Raw genomic sequence first — 20,276 nt, forward strand, 5'->3', positions numbered from 1 at the left:
GAGATGACAAGGGTCTCCTGCAGGGCCATGAGCCTGGAACACCCCCACCTCCTCTCTGCCTCTTGCTTTCACTCTCTCTCTCCCCCTCCCACTTATGCTCAACTCTTTTTGGTTTATTCTTTCCTGCTTCATACAGGATTTCCCCTGTGTGATAGGAAACATGGCTGCCCGCATCTCCCTTTAGATTTTTTTTTGTTTTTTTTTCAGTACGTGGGCCCCTCACCGTTGTGGCCTCTCCCGTTGTGGAGCACAGGCTCCGGACGCGCAGGCTCAGTGGTCATGGCTCACAGGCCCAGCCGCTCCGCGACATGAGGGATCTTCCCGGACCGGGGCACGAACCCCTGTCCCCTGCATCGTCAGGTGGACTCTCAATCACTGCGCCACCAGGGAAGCCCTCCCTTTAGTTTTTAATACAAAGAGAAAGACTGGGTTTGTCTCTCTCACTATAAATAAGACCCCCAAGAAGGACTCTGATTGACCTCGCTTGAGTCACATTTCCATTCGGGGGCTGATCACTGTGGCCAAGAGCATGGGTCACTGCCATTGGCCAAAGCCTGAGTTCCATAAACACCCCTGTGGCCAGAAAGGTGTGTCTTGTGATTGCAAACTTCCCCAGTACCAGAGGGTGAAGGACCATTCCCCAAGGAAAGAGGTGTTGAGCAGACAAAATGACAGAAGTCCACAGCAGGTCATCATCCCTACACTATCTATGAGAAAACTCAGGTCAGCAACCTGCCTGAGTACAGATCTAGTAAGAGGACGAGCCAGGTCTTCCCAAACAAGTATGACGCACACCAGAGGGCCTAGGAAATCTTACCACTCACTTCCTTCAGTTGTGTTCATAATGGCAGCATCAACCCCTAACTGCTGGGCAAATCTGACTCTGGCTCTGTTGGAAGAAACTTCTTCTCACTTGCAATCAAGAGGGTCTCACAATCACACCACACATGTTATTGAACAAGCTTATCTTGGCCTCCTGCAACTGGTGATAAAGATAGGAAATTTCTCTCCTAACACAGGAGCCCCTATTGACAAAAGACCTAGCATTGGAGCAACCTGTGCTGGAAAGAGAAGGATGCATAATAGGACAGGGATGCAAGGACATGTGAAGCAAGAGTCAGGCCAGCAAATTAAAGATGACACAGATCTGGACTCATGGGTCTCAAGGCTACTTACCCAAGAAAAGAGGAAAGGGGTGAAGGGGCTAGGAGAGAGAGAAAGGGGCTGAGCTTACATTATTAAGGTTGTAGTGAGGTAAGTTTGAAACAACACCGATTTTCACTGTCTTGACTGACAAGCTCTCCCCTAGCTATCTCCCAATTATTCCTAAGATATCAGCTGAAAGCTCTCTTCCTCACAGGGAACCTCCTTGACCTTCCTCATTATACCAGCCCCACCTCCCATTTTATCCTCTCATCACACACTGTGTGCCTCTTTCACACAGTTATCACAGTTTGAAACAACATCTGCCATGATCCTTCATGAGGGACTGTCTCTTCCACTGAACTATAAGTTCTGTGAGAGGAGTTTTGTTCCCCCATTTTCTCCTATCTCATATGCCTGGTACATAGTAGATGCTCAATTAATAAATCTGGAATTACTGTTTATTTTAAAAGGACTGCTCTATGAGGTTTTTATTAGTGAACTAAACAAATAAAAATAGTACATAATATGATACCCTCTTAACTAATTATATAGCCATATAAACCAAATTATTCATCATGGTTCTCAATGACTGGTGGTATCGGGGCAATTTTTTAAAACATTTTCTAATTTTTCTACAGTAGAAACTTTACTACACAATATCTAGTGTAATAAAAATGACAAAGGGAAACAAGAAACTTCTGTGTTCTAAGTCACTGTATTCAAAAATAATCAGAAGTTTCTAGACATTAATCCAACACAGAGTTACCAGCATTCCCAATCCTTAATGCATCCATTATATTCACAGAAATGTACACTTCATTTGGGGAACACAGATGGTCAAGGGCTCCTGCATCCTAATGCTTGCATTTGCGTGCATCATTTGCATTTATGTGTGTCATTTTCTAAAATGTTACTATAATTTCAACAAAGTCTAAATTGGTCCTTGAATCATTTCAGCAAGTCCAAAGAGTCAGACAAGATGCCTCCCAGTTTTGCACTTCCTAAGAGGCCAGCTTCCAACTGTGACACTTTATTATAAAGAGTTCACTGCCCACCTTAAACCTTAATTAAGCTTGCAAGACAAGACAAATGAGAGTGTTGAGAATGAAGGTAAAATCAGTCCAGTGAAAGACGGAGAGAATGTCGCTGGGGGGGAGGACAGTTTTCATTAGAATTGGCAAATAAGGACAGAAGTACGCAACGTGTGCCATCCACCCGCTTATAATTCCTTAGTGTAGTCCTAACCATCCTGTGAGTCCCCAGCTTGTACACCATCTTCAGAAAACCTTTCACTGGGACAAAGCACAGTCCATCGGAGGGTCTGTCTATATGGCCTGTTTTGCTATATTAATATATATTTCTATGTTTCTCACTGTTTTAAAAAAAGTGAGTTGATTTATTCTGACATATGTAAACACAAAACGAATTGATTGACAACAAGTGGAAGAAAGGTGAGAAAACCTGGATGGTGGGAAACATCACAACAATGTATTTTGCATCCATACTCTGGTTTCCCTTCCCACAATCCCCATCTTAGAATGGAGCCTTGATGCCCGAGACTTGGAGGATTCTGGAAGGTTCCGAACTTCTCTTCAGTCTCCAACTTGCCTCCATCTAGATTTCGGTAAACTCTTTTTTTTTTTTTTTTTTTGGCTGAGTGATTCTTTACTAAAAAAATTATAGTTTACCCAAAGGACTACATTAAGTGGTAAACTCTTCTCATACATTCATAAATAATGCAGTTGACAGAAATTCTACTCACACATTGATTGCGTTAGGTAGGAAGATTTGAGTCAGGAAGTAAAGTCTTAATAAAAATAAAATTCTTTTAAAAATCAAATAAGCCATTCACCACTGTACAGTGGGGTGCATACTTGTAGGGTCTTTTCCATGTCAGCCCTTTGTGTGGAGTACTTCATCCTGGAGGGTAAATTAACTCCAGAGATGAATTACAAATCATTGATCTCCCCAGGGAGCCTACCCTGGAGCAAGGCCTCACTGTCAGCTGGTGCCACTTCCTGACAATGACTCTGACTTCATTCAAAGCCTGGGTCTCTCTGATGTCTTAATAGCCCAGGACCTGGGACCCAGCCGGTAACACTATAAATACTGGATGAATGAACAAACACATCCCACTATGTGCAAGACACAGCAAGGAATGTTCCATTTTATTTGTGAAATTCTAGATTTTAAAACAAAATAAAAAATATACGGAAGTTTAGTCCTGCAGATGAGATTAATTAGATGAGGTATGATTCGAAGAAGGAGAGTATTAACGAGGGTATACATCAGAAACACCTGCACATCTTTTATTTTTCAGTGCAAGTATCTAGATATACTAGAAATACCCTAGGTATACTAAAATAGAATGCCAGGGGGTGGATCCCAGTGTGTGGATGTTAAACTCCAGCGATGATTCCGGAATATACCTACTTACAACTCATTGATCTCAAATAATGCTTTAAGAGCTATACTTCCTATAGACATATTTTCCCCACTCTTGAGCACCTTTATCGGTGTCTCTGAGATACCATGAGGAACATCCTAGCCATTTCCCATGGGGATGCAATGCTTTTCAGGGGATGAAGACTGAAGAAATAAGTCTCTGACTGTATTTGAAACTGGCTGACTGAACATGAATTTATATCCTCAGTCATCTCAAATCCCTCTGAGAAAGTAATTGGAGGATGTGTCATGAATAAGTAATAAACAAACTAACTAACAGATGTAGCAGTATGTTTAAATGTAGTCCCAAGGTACAAGAGACGGCGGTTCCCAACTGAAAGGCCGGACATAAATCTCATTGGATTTAGCCTCCGAAGCACAAGCAGATCCAACACTCATGAACCTCTCAACACTACAAATGTAAAAGAGTGGGAGGTGGAGAGACAGGAAGGGTTTTGATAAGAATTTCTTAGGAATGAGCTACACTGTGAGTTTCACTCCAGTGATGAGAGGTGGGAGTGTCAGCCCCTCACCTAGAACCTAGTGAGGGAGGCCAGAGGGGTCGGGAGAAAAGTGTGCCGTGAACCCCTGTACCTGGGGTGCAGCTGGGGAGACAGACACATGTCTGATCCCTCCTGAGACTTCTGAAGTCCTAGAGACTGGCTGGCTGACTGCTGACAGAGGATTCCAAGGAAGTGTGGCCATGTTGGGATTGGCTGCCACTCAGGATCAAGAGGGAAAGTGTGTCTGTGTGTGGGAAACCCATGGACCCATTCAGGCTGGCTTTCGCTGGTGTAGGCCTGTGTGTGATAAGGAGTCTGACTCTGTGTTTGATGACTGAAAGCTGACCACCCTCAAGCCTCACCCCCTTCTGCAGGTGGTCCACACCTGGACAAGCTGGTAACAAAGTCTGGGCACTCCCTCAAACCCTGCAAGCCAGGTCCCCACAGTAAAAGCCCAGGCCAGTAGTCTCCTTTCCTTGCTCTCTCAAGTCATTTCTGACCTGTTCAAGAGGCCTGTCTGCTCTCCCCAGATATCAGCTCCCAGAGAGCTCTTTCTTCTTCATCACATGACCTGGGTTTAGCTTCCTCACTAACTTGAAGACCCTCCTCTAATATGTTCCTGAGTAAAGTATGGCTCCAGCTATGAGAGCCATGCTCCAGACAAAGGGTGGGGTTCCAGCCAAGAACAGGGAGAATTGCTCCAAATTCCTCCTCCTTTTAAGAATCAAGATCTATCACTGGAACAGATATGTACAAATACGATATTGTGTAGAGATTTGTGATTTACAAACACTTTCTCATGTGCTGCCTCCAGCTTTTAGAGCAGAATTAATATCTACAACAAAACTTGTATGTACATGAGACATTGTGTAGTGAATTGTGGTTTAAAAAACACTTTCCCATATGCTATCTTGCGTTGATAGCCAAATCAACACAGTAGACTCACTTCAAAAATTCTAGTAATTAGAACCTCTGGTTTTTTATGTGGCTGTGGATACTAAACACCATCTCCCCTTTCTGTATTTGCACAGGGAGTTTTAGGACATGAGTGCAGCTTCATTAATAAGTTAACCATGCTACATTTCATTTCACTAAGTTCTGATCATCTTTCGAACCTGTAAAGATTCTCATAGATGCCCCTACCTCCAATCCTGCATGAATTTGAACCACAGGGAGACTACAGACTCCTATAGTTAAGACCCTGGCAATGGAATCAGAAAAACTGGGTCCAAATTTTGGCTCCAACCCTTTGTGATCTTGGGTATATTTCAGTTCTTTGCCTGTTCGTTTATGTAATAACAGATTCATCATAAGACCTATCTCCTGTGGGTATTAACTGAGATCATCCTGTGCAATGCTTAGCACAAAGCCTGGTACAGTGTTAGTACTTACTCATTGTTACTTGTGTTTATTATTGTTACCAATAATGATACTTTGGATGTCATTGATTTCAATTCCCAGAGCATTTGGTGTCAGTATTGAAGGCAAGCCCTGTAGCTCATGGAGAGAAAATTTCCCCATGGAAACATCCATCAGTCATTTAACATAAAAACAACCTTTCCTAATTTATTTTGAATAAGACACATATTTTCCTATTTCTCTAAACAACAAGCCTAGTAATGTCTTTTTTTTAACCTTTTGAAAAATTTCAAATTATTTTGTTTTCATCACAAACTCATAACTTACTAATGAAATCCTAAAATAAATATATTCTCCAAATTGTTTTTTAATTATGACAATCAAAGTAGAGTTTCAGCCAGTTATCAACTATTGGGTCCAAAATGTGTTTGTCAAAACACGAGTATGTGAATAAATAAAGGGAGAAAGAACTCATTCTTCTTTCTAGCCTGTCAGTAGTCTGGGCATACACTGGGGTATGTTCTTCCTGGTTGGAATGATAACTTAAAAATCCATGTCCACATGCTGGAGATCAAAAAAGAAATCTTAAAATTCATCATGGACTTAATGAGGTTAAACTGACATATGAATACATTCTGATAAGGAATGTAACTAGGAATTCTTTCAACCCAAACATGGAGAAACAGATAGAAAATGATGTGCCCGTGCTTACAGGGCCCTTAGGCAGGAAACAACTGCTAACCACATGAACACAGAGAAGGGACAAACCCAGACAAACACAAAGCCAGCATCCAGAGCAAAGGATGCCCAAGGTAGCAGTGTCCCTTCACGATGTAGCTAACACAGCAAAGCTGGCACAGCTCATTCTGCAGCAAAGATGCTGACCACTCTGATTCTAGAAAACTAGCAAAGCTCTGACACAGCTGCCATTAAGCCCAGCATTTACCAGGAATGGCAGGGGAATTGTGACCCTAAAGTTAAACCAGACATGCTATTCATTTTTCCCTTTTTTTTTAAAAACTGAAAGTCTGATCTCTCCCTTTGTTTGACTCTGCACAGCTGATGTGGACAATAACATCTAGAATGAATGACACAAACAGTTGTAGTTAAATTGCTTTTAAAGTCTGTTTCAGGATACAGACTTCTCTGCTGACTTCCTGTTTGCATTTATGTTGCCATCATTTCTTGCAACTTCTCCTCTCTGGCACCTTCAAGCCTGGGGTGGGAGGGGTCACAATAACCCCCACTGTTGTTGCTCCAGAGTGTCGCTCTGTCCTTGAGGGTATCCTTCAACTTGCCCTCAGATTTGTAAATAGACATCTTACTGAAGTGTCCTCAATTACCCCATCCAGGCGTGTCACCTGTCCCCTTCTAGGACCCTGACTGATACAGCGTCCCTTTCTTCTTATTATGATAATATAATAGAATTTAAAAAGAGGAATGATAAAATAATTTTCATGTGTTTAAAAACTCACTTTCATTAGGAACTTCAATATGTGGATTTACTCAATAAAGATGACGATAAAATAAATAAGCTACAAGGATATATTGTACAGCACAGGGGATATAGCCAATATTTTACAATAACTATAAATGGAGTATAACCTTTAAAAATTGTGAATCACTGTGTGGTACACCTAAAACTTATATACTATTGTACATCCACTATATCGCAATATTTTTTTTAAAAGATGACAATAATCATTATGAGGAATGCCTATTGGATTGTAGCTTAGTTATTCTGCTTAAACTACTGCATATAAAAGAACATACTTGGTAATCATAGGAAGCCTTCTTTCACAGTAAAAGTGAGTTCCAGAAATGTGAGGCAGATGATTTGTCAGGAAAATATAACTATAACAATAACGATAACTATAAATATAAATATTGAATTCAAGAATGAGAGATAGAAAACCTAAGTTCTTCAATAACTCCTCTGGAAAATGGATGTGTAGGGAGGTACTACAGTTATCTAAAGGTATACCTATGTTCAAACAAAGTCTGTTTGGTTTAGTTAATAGTAATGGACCCACGTTGGTGTCTTAGGTTTGCAAATGTACCATGGTAACATGAAATGAGAATGTTACTGTTAATGTTAATAGGACAGGATAATGTTAATTAGGGGAAACTAAAACTTGGTGAGAGTATCCAGGAGGACTCTTGACACTGTCTTTGCAATTTTTCTGTAGATCTAAAATTATTTCATATTTTAAAACTTTACTTATATTTAAAACAACTAATCCTATGGAAACACAAAACTTTCTATTTTAACAATTTTTATTATAAAAAATAAGAAAATTATCATTTGACCTATACTCACACACTGACGTCTAAGAAAACAGAGCTTTCTGAACAAGATTTAATTTTCAGAAAGGTCATTCTTAAAAGCATGCTTCTTATAAACCGTCACCAATCTTTTTTCCCTGCATTATTTTAAGGTTACATTTTAGGTTTCATACCATAAAAATGCATTACTCTTCTAAGAAAGTAATGATGTTATATTTTATGATAAAATGTGTTCCAATTTTAGTTTTAAAAAAAGAAACTGCTCCACTGGATGAAAGAGTGTCCAAGGCGGGACACACCCCCACCTGCTCTTTCAGCCAACGCGGGAAGGTCATCGCCTGTTGCCATCAAGCCCCTTCTCGGGTGTGGAGTTCTCAGTTTCCACTCCAGAGGCACAGCTGCAGGGAGCAGACTGCTCCCAACACTAAAGGGAACCCAATCTCCCTTTGCTCCCCCAAGCCTCAGTCCCAGAGTCTTCTCCTTAGGCCACTGATGAAAGCCTGAAACCCCCTTTTAGGAGCACAGTAAGCACAGTATCCTCAGCTTTGCCACATAGCTGGCATTTTGGTTATTCCCTTTGGTTGTTCCCATTGTCCCCACCCCCAACACACACAGCTTTCCTCACAACTCCATGCTCTATGTTGTAATAGAGACACACTTAGGGCAGAGCTCCCAACAGGGGGCAGCCTGGGGTACAGACACATGGAGAGTCATCCCCTCAGCCCATGGAGAAGCTGGACGGAGGTCTGGGGGGTCTGCAGCCCCCAGGTCTGGGGCCAGCCTCTAGCATCATTATCCCATTCATCCCAGGTGATCATACAAATACTATCTTTTTTCTATATATACCATAACCCAGCTGGGACAAAGTGAGAGAGTGGCATGGACTTATATACACTACCAAATGTAAAATAGATAGCTAGTGGGAAGAAGTTGCATAGCACAGGGAGATTAGCTCTGTGCTTTGCGACCACCTAGTGGGGTGGGATAGGGAGGGAGGGAGGGAGACGCAAGAGGGAGGAGATATGGAGATATATGTATATGTATAGCTGATTCACTTTGTTATACAGCAGAAACTAACACACCATTGTAAAGCAATTATACTCCAATAAAGATTATATATATATATATATATATATAATATAAAATCTAAAAAAAATGTTGAGGGTTCCACCTAAGATGGATCATATCAGGGTCCACTGAGGTTGAGGGGCTCCCTGTTTGCACACTGACTCCTCTCCAGACACCCAGGTTGCTCCTGCAGCTAGGTGTAGCTCACTTCTGCAGCTAACTCTGTGTGCTCTAGGGATCCACTGGAAGCCACTGCTCTCTCTCTCTCTGCTTTGGAATCACAAGAACAACTCCAATCCCAACACCTCTGCTTATCAGTTGTGTGGTCTGAGCCTCCATTTCCTCAGCTGGAAGGACAGAAATTACATCCATTTTCAAATTGCACATTGAATGAGCAAGGGAGGTGAATGTAGCCCTCACAGCATCAGTACTTGTAGATCTTCCCTAGAGGCGCAATCTCTCCCCCAACTCCCTCTCTACTCCTTCCTCTCTTCCTGGCAGCTTTCATCTCTTTTACTCAACTGTGTTTTTCACTTTTGGTGGAATCGGATATTTTTAGCAATTTTTAGCCAATGAGAATGCTGACCAATGAGCTGACCACCCTATGGCATCTTTACTCTCCACATTTTAGGTTTTTCTTTCGATCATCTGGCCATTTCTCATATAGCCCACATGATACTGAGTTGAACGGTTAACTAATATTTTCCACATTACCTCATATTCCATGAGGTCTTAATAGACAGCTCAATCAAAAATGGGGCAGGAATTCTATGGTTTAATAAATTTGGTAAATGCTGCATTAATCCAAGAGAAAAAGATTTCTTTCTTGTAGAATTTCTCAGTACTTTACAAGGCTGAAATGCACTGTGAGTCACTGATGGGGCCATAGTTCCACGGAAAACAGCTTTTAAAACACTGAGTTAAATATTGCTGTTGCATTTCTTTATAAAGTTAAAAATAGAATTACCATATGATCCAGCATTCCCACTTCTAGATGTACACCCAGAATTATCGAAATCAATAATATGTATATACCAATGTTCACAGCAGCATTATTCATAATAAACAAAAGGTGGAAGAAACCCAAGTGTCCATTGACAGATGAATGGATAAACAAAGTGTGGTATGTCCGGAATATGAGTATAATGGAATATGAGTACAACAGAATATTATTTATTCTTAAAAGAAGTGAAATTTTGACACATGCTGTACCATGGATGATTCTTGAAAACATTATGCTGAGTGAAATAAGCTGGTTACAAAAGGATAAATATTGTATGACTCCACTTACATGAGATACCTGGAATACTTAAATTCATCGTGACAGAAAGTGGAATGGTGGTTGCCAGGTGCTGGGGGGAAGGGGGATAGGGAATTATTGTTTAAAGGGTACAGAGTTTCAGTTTGGGAAAATGAAAAGAATTCTGGAAGTGTGTGGTCCTGATGGTTGCAAAACAATGTGAATGTACTTAGTGTCAATGAATTGTACACTTTAAAATGGTTGAATCAGTAAACTGTATACTATGTTTATTTTGGAACAATAATAATATACAATAAACAAATATTACTGCTATTGTATATTGATGTTTCAGGGACTTGCACAAGAAAAGTTATGGTATATAATTGATTATAACTCATATAATCAAAAGTCATATTTCAAAAAGGAAAATGAAAGATGACTCCTTCCTTCATCACAGAATACCCAAAAAAGCGCAACCAGTTGAGCAAACAAGGATGCAGGACAGAATGCTTAGGGTACTGAGTAAAAGCTCAGACATCCTGCGTGCATTCCACTGTCCATTAGCAGTGGTCATTATTGCTTTTCAGGAGATAATCTCAGCCGTCTAATTTCTGCATGCATAATCGACTGCACTTTTCTGCATCTTCTGGAAGTTACATGTGGTCTTGTGATTTGCAACAAAGTCATGTGTCACTTTCATATGGAAGCTTTAAGAACTGGTGTATAACACACCACATTTTCTTTCTTCTGCCTAAACAACTGTGGAAGCATAGTGCTGGAGCCTTTCCCAGCCAGAATGTCCCAGTGAAAGTAATAGGCACAGAGGCCCCAGCTGAACTGCAGTGGGTATGTGGTGTGAACAAGAAATAAACCTTTGTAGTTTCTGTCTCAGGTCTTGGAGTTATCCGTTATTGAAACGTAACCTAGCCTAGCCTGACTGATAATATTGCTAAAGCTGGATCTGCTACCCAGCATTTGGATAACATGAAGCAAAACCCTCAGTAGAAGATGACCGTCAAAGAAGAGATTAGGCTTTTGGCCTTGGAGATACAAAGTTTGAAACTCTCTGTAATTATTCATAAGAGCCATGAAGGAAGACACAACCAATCAGATGCTGAACAGCTTCAGGCAAGAGTGGCATGAACAGAGAGGGCCACCAGAGCAGTACCCATGGACAAGAGGAGTTTAGACTGGACTAGAAAATATACTAGTTCCTCAATCATACTAGTTATGGTTAACCCAGGAATTCCTGTTCCCAAAGTAAGACCAGAGACAAAGAGAGACATGTGGGTCACGGGAATATTTCTTTTTGCTCTTCCTCTTCTACCCTACACATCAAAATCATAGCCCAGATGCTTCCAAAGTGAGCCTATGCATAAGGTTGACCATCCCTCCACTTCATATTCAACCTGGAGTCCTTTTATGAACTCCCCAAAATGCTTAGGAATATTCCTGTAAGCCATCCAGTAAGGCTGAGTGTTTCTACATATGACTAATGATGGTGGTGATGGTGATGAACCTTAAGTGATCTTAAACTGTGAATACCTGTTATTAAGTATTGTCTCTTGCCCAGCATATGGAGGGATCTAGTAAATGTAATCTATGAATTGAAGAAAGTACTTTAATCAAAGACCTGAGGTCGGATGTAGAACAGAATTATCTTTTTGTCCTCAGGGGCTCATTAATGCAGCCTGCTGACATTGGTAGCTCTGGCTGGAAAGTAGTAAATGATATAACTATTTATATCCATTAATCAACAGACAGAGGAAACATGAAATACTATGTTGAATCATACAGAATTGTCAACATTCATCCTTTCTGACCTATATAAATGCCACTTTTTACAATTCAAACTAACAATTGGTCAAAATGACTCACCCAGTGGATTTGGAAACCATACCTCATAGCTTTTGCTCTAACCAGTTCCTGTCAACAGCCAATACTCAGTAGAGGTTTCTAGGGACTGTGCTGAGTGGAGGGTATTGGGGTGAGTGTGTGAACCCATGCCCCCACCTCCAACATCCATGTGCATCCTGTGGGTTTTGGCTGAAGTTTCCCCATCACCTCCAGCCACTTATCTGGCAGCTGGAAATGAAAAGTAGCTCCTCCTCCAAGAAAGACTGCAGACCCTACAACTGGAGGCATACGAATATGTATAATAAAGAAGAAATACACTGCTTAGCTACAATAAAAGTGAGCAGAAAGCGAGGAATTGGTAAAAAAGCAGACTGTTCGATTCACAGCTAACACTACAGGGAGTGGACAGACTGCTGTACAGACAGTGACTCAGTCAATCCTCTTGTAGCCCCACCAAGTGGGTACCACTCTTACCATCATCCTTGTTTTACAAATGAAGAAACTGAGGCACAGAGAGATTAAACAGTAGTGAAGCGAGGAGCTGGGATCTGAGCAGAGACAGCCTAGCTCTAAGACACAAACGCCTCACTTCAGGGCTATAAAGAAGATCATTTCCAATTCCTACAGGTGGAATATCTATCTTTCCCAAGAAAAATAAATAAAATCTAAATCAAAGAAACATTTTTCAATTACTAAAAATATCACCTGGCCATCTTATTTACTCCCTGTGAAAGAAGAGCAGGTAGTTAATTCCCAGAGTAGTCTGAATATATTTAATCATTCTAATGTACCTCTTTGACAGTCTCAAAATATATTAAATTCAAACATCCGTGAAAAAAACCCTCTAGCCACTGTGTAATCTGCTTTCTCGCCATAATTAACAGTAGTTTCCCCTCCTCCTGATTCTTTTCCCACATGGATTTAATAACAGTGTTTGACCCCCGTTACTATGTCTTATTTTCCAGGCAATCCGTCACATGCATTATCATCCCATCACAGGAGAAAGGCAGTAGGTCTTTCTAGTAGTTAATCTTGCAAAGAGGGCAATTGGTTTATGATCTGGTACAAAATTGCTGAGCTCATTCTTACGACCAGTCAAATGATGACAAAGTATTTTCCCCTCTGCATTTTAAAAGGGAATTGTTTTCTGCTTTCTCCAACCTCATCTCCCTCTCCATCTCCATGGGAAATTGCCTTCAGCCGCAGTCATATATTTCCTGACTCTTGAAACCACAGGGTTTCCTGAGGCTCCCTCCCTCTTTTCTGAGTCCCATTCTCCTCCTCCTTTCAGGCCTGCCTTGGGAGCTATTTCAGCCCAGAGTCATATATTTGAATTCATATTTTGAATACAGCAATTACTAGTTAATTTTCCTGCAATATCTCTTCTGGTGTTGCCAGTACACTTAAAGTCTTGTGCTGGGGTGTGGGGGTGGCCAAGATGACAGAGTGGGAAGACCCTGAGCTCACTTCCTCCCATGAGTACACCAAAATTACAACAATTTACAGAGCAACTATCTATGAGAATGACCTGAAGACTACAAGAAAAGATTCTCCACAACCAAAAATATGAAGAAGGAACCATAATGAGGTAAGTAGGAGGGGCAGAGACATGGTAAAATTCCCTGGGTAGGTGACCCACAAATAGGAGGATAACTCAATTGCCAAGGTTCTCCCCAAGGAGCAAGGGGTTTGAGCCCCACCAGGGTTCCTACACCAGGAAGAAGATCCCCCAAAATGTCTGGCTTTGAAAGCCAGCAGGGCTTTGCGTACAAGAGAGCCAGAGGGTTGGAGGAATCAGATTCCACTCTTAAAGGACACATGCAAAATCTTACATGTTCTGAGTCCCAAAGCAGAGGCAGCAATTTGAAAGGAACCTGGATGAGATCCACTTGCTGATCTTGGAGAGCCTCCTGGAGAGGCAAGAGACAACTGAGACTCACCCTGGGGACATAGATGCTGGTGGCAGCCACCTTAGGGAGCACATTGTACCATGAGGACATGATGCTGGCAAGTGTTATTTTGGAGTCCTCCCTCTAGTGTGTTACTCCAGGGGCTTACCTGCACACCAATAGGCCAGCAGCAACCTCACAAGGGAGGACCTGGCAGCTAACCAGATCAGGGGCCAGCCCCATATACCAGCATGCTCACAATAGTCAGCCCCACCACAAAAGGGACCACACAGCCCACATAGTGGGTGCCCCTAGAGCATATAGCTCTGATTACCAGAGGGGAGTGTGCTCCTGTGTCCCATAGCATGTCTCCTACATATGACTACTTCTCCAAGATCACGAGACTTAACCAACCTATCTAATATATAGAAATAAATTCAGCAAGTAGGCAAAATGAGGAAACAGAGAAATATGTTTTAAATGAAGCAATGAAACAAAACCCAGAAGAAGAACTAAACAAAGTAAAGACAGGTAAGCTACTGAATAAAGAGTTCAAGGTAATGATCATAAAGCTACTCAAGGAAGTTGGTAGAAGAACAGATGAACACATCCAGAAGATTAACAGTGAGTGAGAAAATATAAAGAAGAACCAAACAGATCTGAAGAACACGGTAAAAAATATAATAATAAAAAATACACTAGAAGTAATCAACAGTAGATTAGATGATACAGAGGAATGGATCTGTGAACTGGAAGACAAAGTACCAAAAATCTCTCAAGCTGAACAGAAAAAAGAAAAAATAATTTTTAAAAATGAGGATAGTTTAAGAGACTTCTGGGATAATATCAAGCCTACTAATATTCACATTATAAGGGCTCTAGGAGGGACAGAGGACTTACTTGAAGGAATAATAACTGAAAACTTCCTTAACCTGGGAAAGGAAACAGATATCCAGGTCCAAGAAGAATAGAAAGTCCGAAACAGGGTGAACCCAAAGAGGTCCACACCAAAACACATTATAATTAAAATGGCAAAAATTAAAGATAAAGAGAATCTTTAAAAACATCAAGAGAAAAGCAACTAGTTGCATACTAGAAAACTCTCATCAGACCAACAGCTGACTTTTCAGCAGAAACTTTGCAGGTAAGAAGGAAGTGGCACCGTATATGCAAAGTGATGAAAAGTAGAAAACCTACAACCAAGTATACTCTACCAGGCAAGATTGTCATTCAGATTAGAAGGAACTAACAAAAGAATAAACAAAATCTAAATGTAGTAGAAGGAAAGAAATCATAAATATCAGGGCAGAAATAAATGAAATAGAGACCAAGAAAAGGAAAATATCAATGAAACTAAGAGCTGGTTCTCTGAAAAGATAAGCAAAATTGACCTAACTAAATAAACTAAGAAAGAAAGAGAAGGTTAAAACCGACACAGTAGAAATACAAGGGATCATAAGAGTTTACTAAGAATAATTATATGGCAATAAAATAGGCCACCTAGTAGAAATGGATAAATTTCTAGAAATGTACAATCTCCCATGACTGAATCAAGAGGAAATAGGAGATATGTACAGACCAGTAATAAAGTTGAATCAGTAATTTAAAAAACTCCCAACAAACAAAAGCCCAGGACAAGATGGCTTTCTAGGTGAATTCTACTGAACATTTAAAGAAAAGTTCACACCAATCCTCACACCAGCCTCCCAGGGCTGATCAGGTAGGCTGGGGGAGAGTAGACCAGGTTCTAGGAAACAGTTCTCCCTAACTGCTCTGAAATAGAAAGTGATCTAATCACTTATACAGGCCCTGGGGGAGGTGGAGAGGGCTGATCACAGTCTGGAGCTGGGGCCCTCTAGGGGTCAGAGCAAGGCCAGGCCACACCCCTTTCTGTGCACAAGGGCACATGGGGCAGAGCGGTGGGGCCTCTTCCCTGGGTAAAACCCATTCTCCTGACTTAAAGTTTTCTTCTGCTTCAGAGAAACCTGGTCCTACCCTCAAAGTCCCAGGGAATCTCCCTCCTCTGAGGCTCCCTCTCTCCTTGTGTGTGGTCCCTGTGGGCAGGCAGGGGTGAAGGGTGAAGGGTGTCCCAAAAGATATTAATTGAAACAGATGGATTCTAATCCTAGCAACCCTGGAAAATTTCACTGGACCTGGCAGGGTCTTATAATTTCATGGATTCTGTGGACCCAGCATGTCCCTGTGTAATTTAAGTGCTCCTTGAAGAGGGTGACCCTGTACTGGGGGTGACACAGACACCATGGCTCCATCTCTCATGTGGTCCTGTCATCTGGGGGAGGGTCTCCTATCTGCCAAGTCACCTTCAGAGTGGGCCTCTGTGGAGGGTGCATGTCCTTCTTTCAGCTCCATTAACCAACTTTTATTTCATTAAACCACACCTTGCTCTCCTAATATCTCTCAGGCAGATCCAGGCTCAGAGCCTCCTAGTTCATCCTCTAGGACTCTGCCATGAGAGCCTGGTCTCCAGTTCCTTCACTGCTGTGGGAACAATGTAATCTAAGGCCAGTTGGAGAGTCCTAGAGGGTGCCAGGGATCAAGAGATCCATGGGACATGAAGTGGGCACTGGGGGCAAGGGCTCCTCCCAGGGGAAGTCAGACCCCTTTCAGGGCAGCGGGAGCCGACTCTGCACCTGCAAGTGGTTGGTCTTTTAAAAGGATCCAAAATGGGCAGAAGAAAGGATAATATTCTTCCTAATACGAAGTCAGGCCTTAAAAGAGTGAAATAGAATTGAGACTATTGCCCCATAAACAGGTCCAGAATATGTTAGTGAGTGAAATGGTAAGATGCTTGTATATAGAGAATACTGAAAACATTCTGGGAGGATGGCCCCTCCCCAGTCCCCACCGGGTAAAGAATTTGAAGAAGCAGGAGGGAGAAGACTTTGGCCTCTCCCCTCCCTTCCCCTCCCCTCTCCTCTCTTCTTCTGTTCTTTTATTTTTTCCTTTTTTTATCTTTTATCTATCTATCTTATCAATCTGACATTGTTATTATCAGCATAAATAATTTGTAACCCTTGACAGTTTACTTGTAGCCAGGTTGGAATTTGGACCCCAGATCACACAATGTCCCCTGTGGTCTGTCCTCACAGTCCCCTACATGTGAGCTGCTCCTTCTTGTTTCCACTGCTCCCCAGACAGAGGCCCCACGTCCACTGAGCAGCCTCAGCCTCCAGCTCGTGAGCACTCAGCACCCAGAGCTCATATCACCCCAGGGTCTTCTCTGCTTGGGCAGCTCCTGGGGTCCCTTCCTGTGAAGAGCGGTGCAGGCCTTTCTGCTGCAGTGTCACCTTTGAGCTGTCCGCGCCCCCATGCACCAGTGTATACCTATGTGAGAGTGTATGTGTGTGTGTGTGACAGTGCATGTGTGATGTGAGTGTGTGTGTAACAGTGTGTGTGTGAGTGTATGTGTAACCATGTGGATGTGTGTGTGATAGCGTGTGTGCATGTGCGGTGTGGGTGTGTTCATGTACGTGTTCACGTGTGGGTACATGTGTGTCCTTTGTTTTCTGCTGGGCCGTTAAGTCCATGGAGGGCAGGGCTACATCCTTTTCCTCCTCTCCCCCTTCCCCTTCTGCCCTCCACTCAGGGTGTGACTCGGTCACCTCATGGAGAAGCGTGGCCTCCAGGATGAGACAGCTGCCTGGGGTCCTGCCTCACCATTTGTCCCTGTGCCATCTTGAGCAGTTAGTCACTGCCTCTTGTTTCCTTTTCCCCATCTTGAAAGAGGGTGATGACAGTCATTCCCCAGCACACTTGTGAGGATTGAGCCAGACGATGCTGTAGGATGCCTACAACAGTGCTGGGCAGATGGAAGAGTCCCCGCAAACGGTAGAGGTCATTGCCAGGAACACTATTAGTAATCACAAAGGCTTGTTAGACTGAACTGGATAAATATATCCAGTTCCTCCCTGGGGAATGACTATCCATGAAGTCATTGCTATCCCCAGGGTAGGGATAACTAAGGGCAGGTGAGAAGGGCCTGAGTCCCTGGACAAAGGGGTTTCTCTACAGGCTACACACCAAGGTGTAGGGAACATTTTGCCTTGTTATGGAGGATGATATACAGATGGAGGGTAGGTGTGGACTGTGGACTAGAAAGACCCCTGCACACAGGTACAGGCCAGGTGTTCTCCCAGAAGCCTGGGTGATGCTCTCAATCTGTGCTGAGTACCCAGGTATTGGGAGATGTGCCCATTTTACAGGTGCAGTAAAATATACAAGAATCTTAAAAATCTTGTCTTTTGATGTACTTTGACATAATTCCAGCTATAAGAATATATTCTAAGTACATAATCAGTGTTTGGACTAAATATACTGCACAAGAATACTTATTACAGAATTACTTGTAATAGAAGAAACCTAGAAAGACCACTTAAAGCCCAATCACAAAGGAAAAATTCAACAAATTAAGAGGTAGATTCAGGATGATGATATTTGAGTATGGTGAGCAGCGAGATTTGGGGAGAAGGCATATGATTAGATGTAGCTTATTGTCAATGAAGTTTTGCTATAGCAGGTGGATTAAAGGATGCTTATTACACTACTAAAAATACATACATATGTACATGAAACATACCTGCCATGCATGGGCCAATGATGAATTTGCACCATGAAATAAGGAATGTAATTTAGCCACTTCAGAGGAATGGACACCCCAAAAAAGATAGATAGATAGATAGATAGATAGGTAGATAAGTGATAGATAAATATAGATGATAAATGTAGATATACACACATACATATATATATGTATGTATTTAGACATGTGAATTTTATTACATAACATTTAAAAATAAAAATTAAAAAATATTCTTTCCAATAGTATTCACAAAACATGAAATACTTAGAGATAAATTTAGCAAAAGGTGTATAGGATCTCTATAGTGAAAACTATAAAACAATACTGAGAGATATAACAGAAAACCTGAATAAATGTACAATGTTTAAAAATTAGATGACAACATGTTATAATGTCAGTTCTCTCCAAATTTATCTGTAGATGCAATGCAAACCCAAGCCAAACTCCAGCACTTTTTTAAAAATAAAAACTGACAAGCTGATCCTAAAATACATATGAAAATTCAAAGTACCTAAAATAGCCAACACAATCTTGATAAAGAACAAATGTGGAGAAATTACACTAACTGACTTGAAATTTAATAAAGCTACAGTCATCAAGTCAGTACGGTGCTGGTTAAAGAATAGGCAAAAATAGATCAATGGAACCAAACAGAGTTTCCAGGAATAAACCAAATATATATGATCCAATAATTTTTCGACAGAGATACCAAAGCAATTCAAAGGTAGACTTTTTTTTTCAAAAAACGATGTGGAAGCAAGTGAATATGGAAAAAAAAAGTATCTCAATTCCCACTTCACACCCTACACAAAAATTATTCCGGGAGAGATCTAAGCCTAATCATAAAAACTAAAACTGTAAAACTCTAGAAGAAAACCAAAGAGAATAACTTCATGACTTTGGGGGCGGACATAAATTTGTTAGAGAATCCACAGAAAGTAATAACCATTAAAATCATTATTTTGGTAAATTGGAATTCACCAATATTAAAACTTCTGCTCATCAAATATATGTTATTAAGAAACTAAATAGACAAGCCACAGACTGATAGAAGATATTCATATATGTTTTTAAGGGACTTCTGTCAAGAAATATTTTTTAAAACTGCTACAATTTAATAATAAAAATGTAAACAACTTAATTTAAAAATGGGAAAAAATCAAAATACCAATGACATTTTTCACAGAACTAGAACAAAAAATCCTAAAATTTGCACAAAAGCAAAAAGACATTGAATAGTAAAAGCAATCTTGAGAAAGAAGAACAAAGCTGGAGGTAGCACATTTGCTGATTTCAAACTATACTACAAAGTTACAATAATCAAAACAGCATGGCACTGGTACTGGTGCTCATTTAACTTTTTTGGTGTTCCTGTGTCAAAATCTGCACTCAGATTATAAGCTTCCTGAAGCAAGGACTGGGGTCTACATCCCCTTGCACATCCTGAGCATCTAGTCTTCTACCTTAGCCATAGTGGTGGGCCATGGGGCTGCTCATTTTGGGGTTCACTCCTCATCTTTGGCTCCTCTCTCCCAGTCTTCATAATAGAATACTAACACTGTCCCTTCCCCTCTCCCCCCACATCAATTCAGTCAGCAAAGCTCCCCCACTCTGCTATGAAATGAATGTAAAATCCTCACCTCCACGACCACCACCGGGGTCCAGCCACCCTCATCTCTGTGTCTGGGTTGATGTAACAGTCCCCCTGTTGGGATCCTTACTCCCTGCTTGCATCCCTGTAGAAGGTTCTCCACAGAGCAGTCAGACTGGTCCTTCTTGTTTGTGTGTTTTTAATAACTTTAAGAGAATGTAACTTGTGTATCATACAACTCACCCACTTAAAGTACACAATTCCATGGTTTTTAATGTATTCACAGAGTTGT

The sequence above is a fragment of the Globicephala melas genome, chromosome 4 (genome assembly GCF_963455315.2).
Source record: "Globicephala melas chromosome 4, mGloMel1.2, whole genome shotgun sequence".
NCBI classification, from domain to species: Eukaryota; Metazoa; Chordata; class Mammalia; order Artiodactyla; family Delphinidae; genus Globicephala; species Globicephala melas.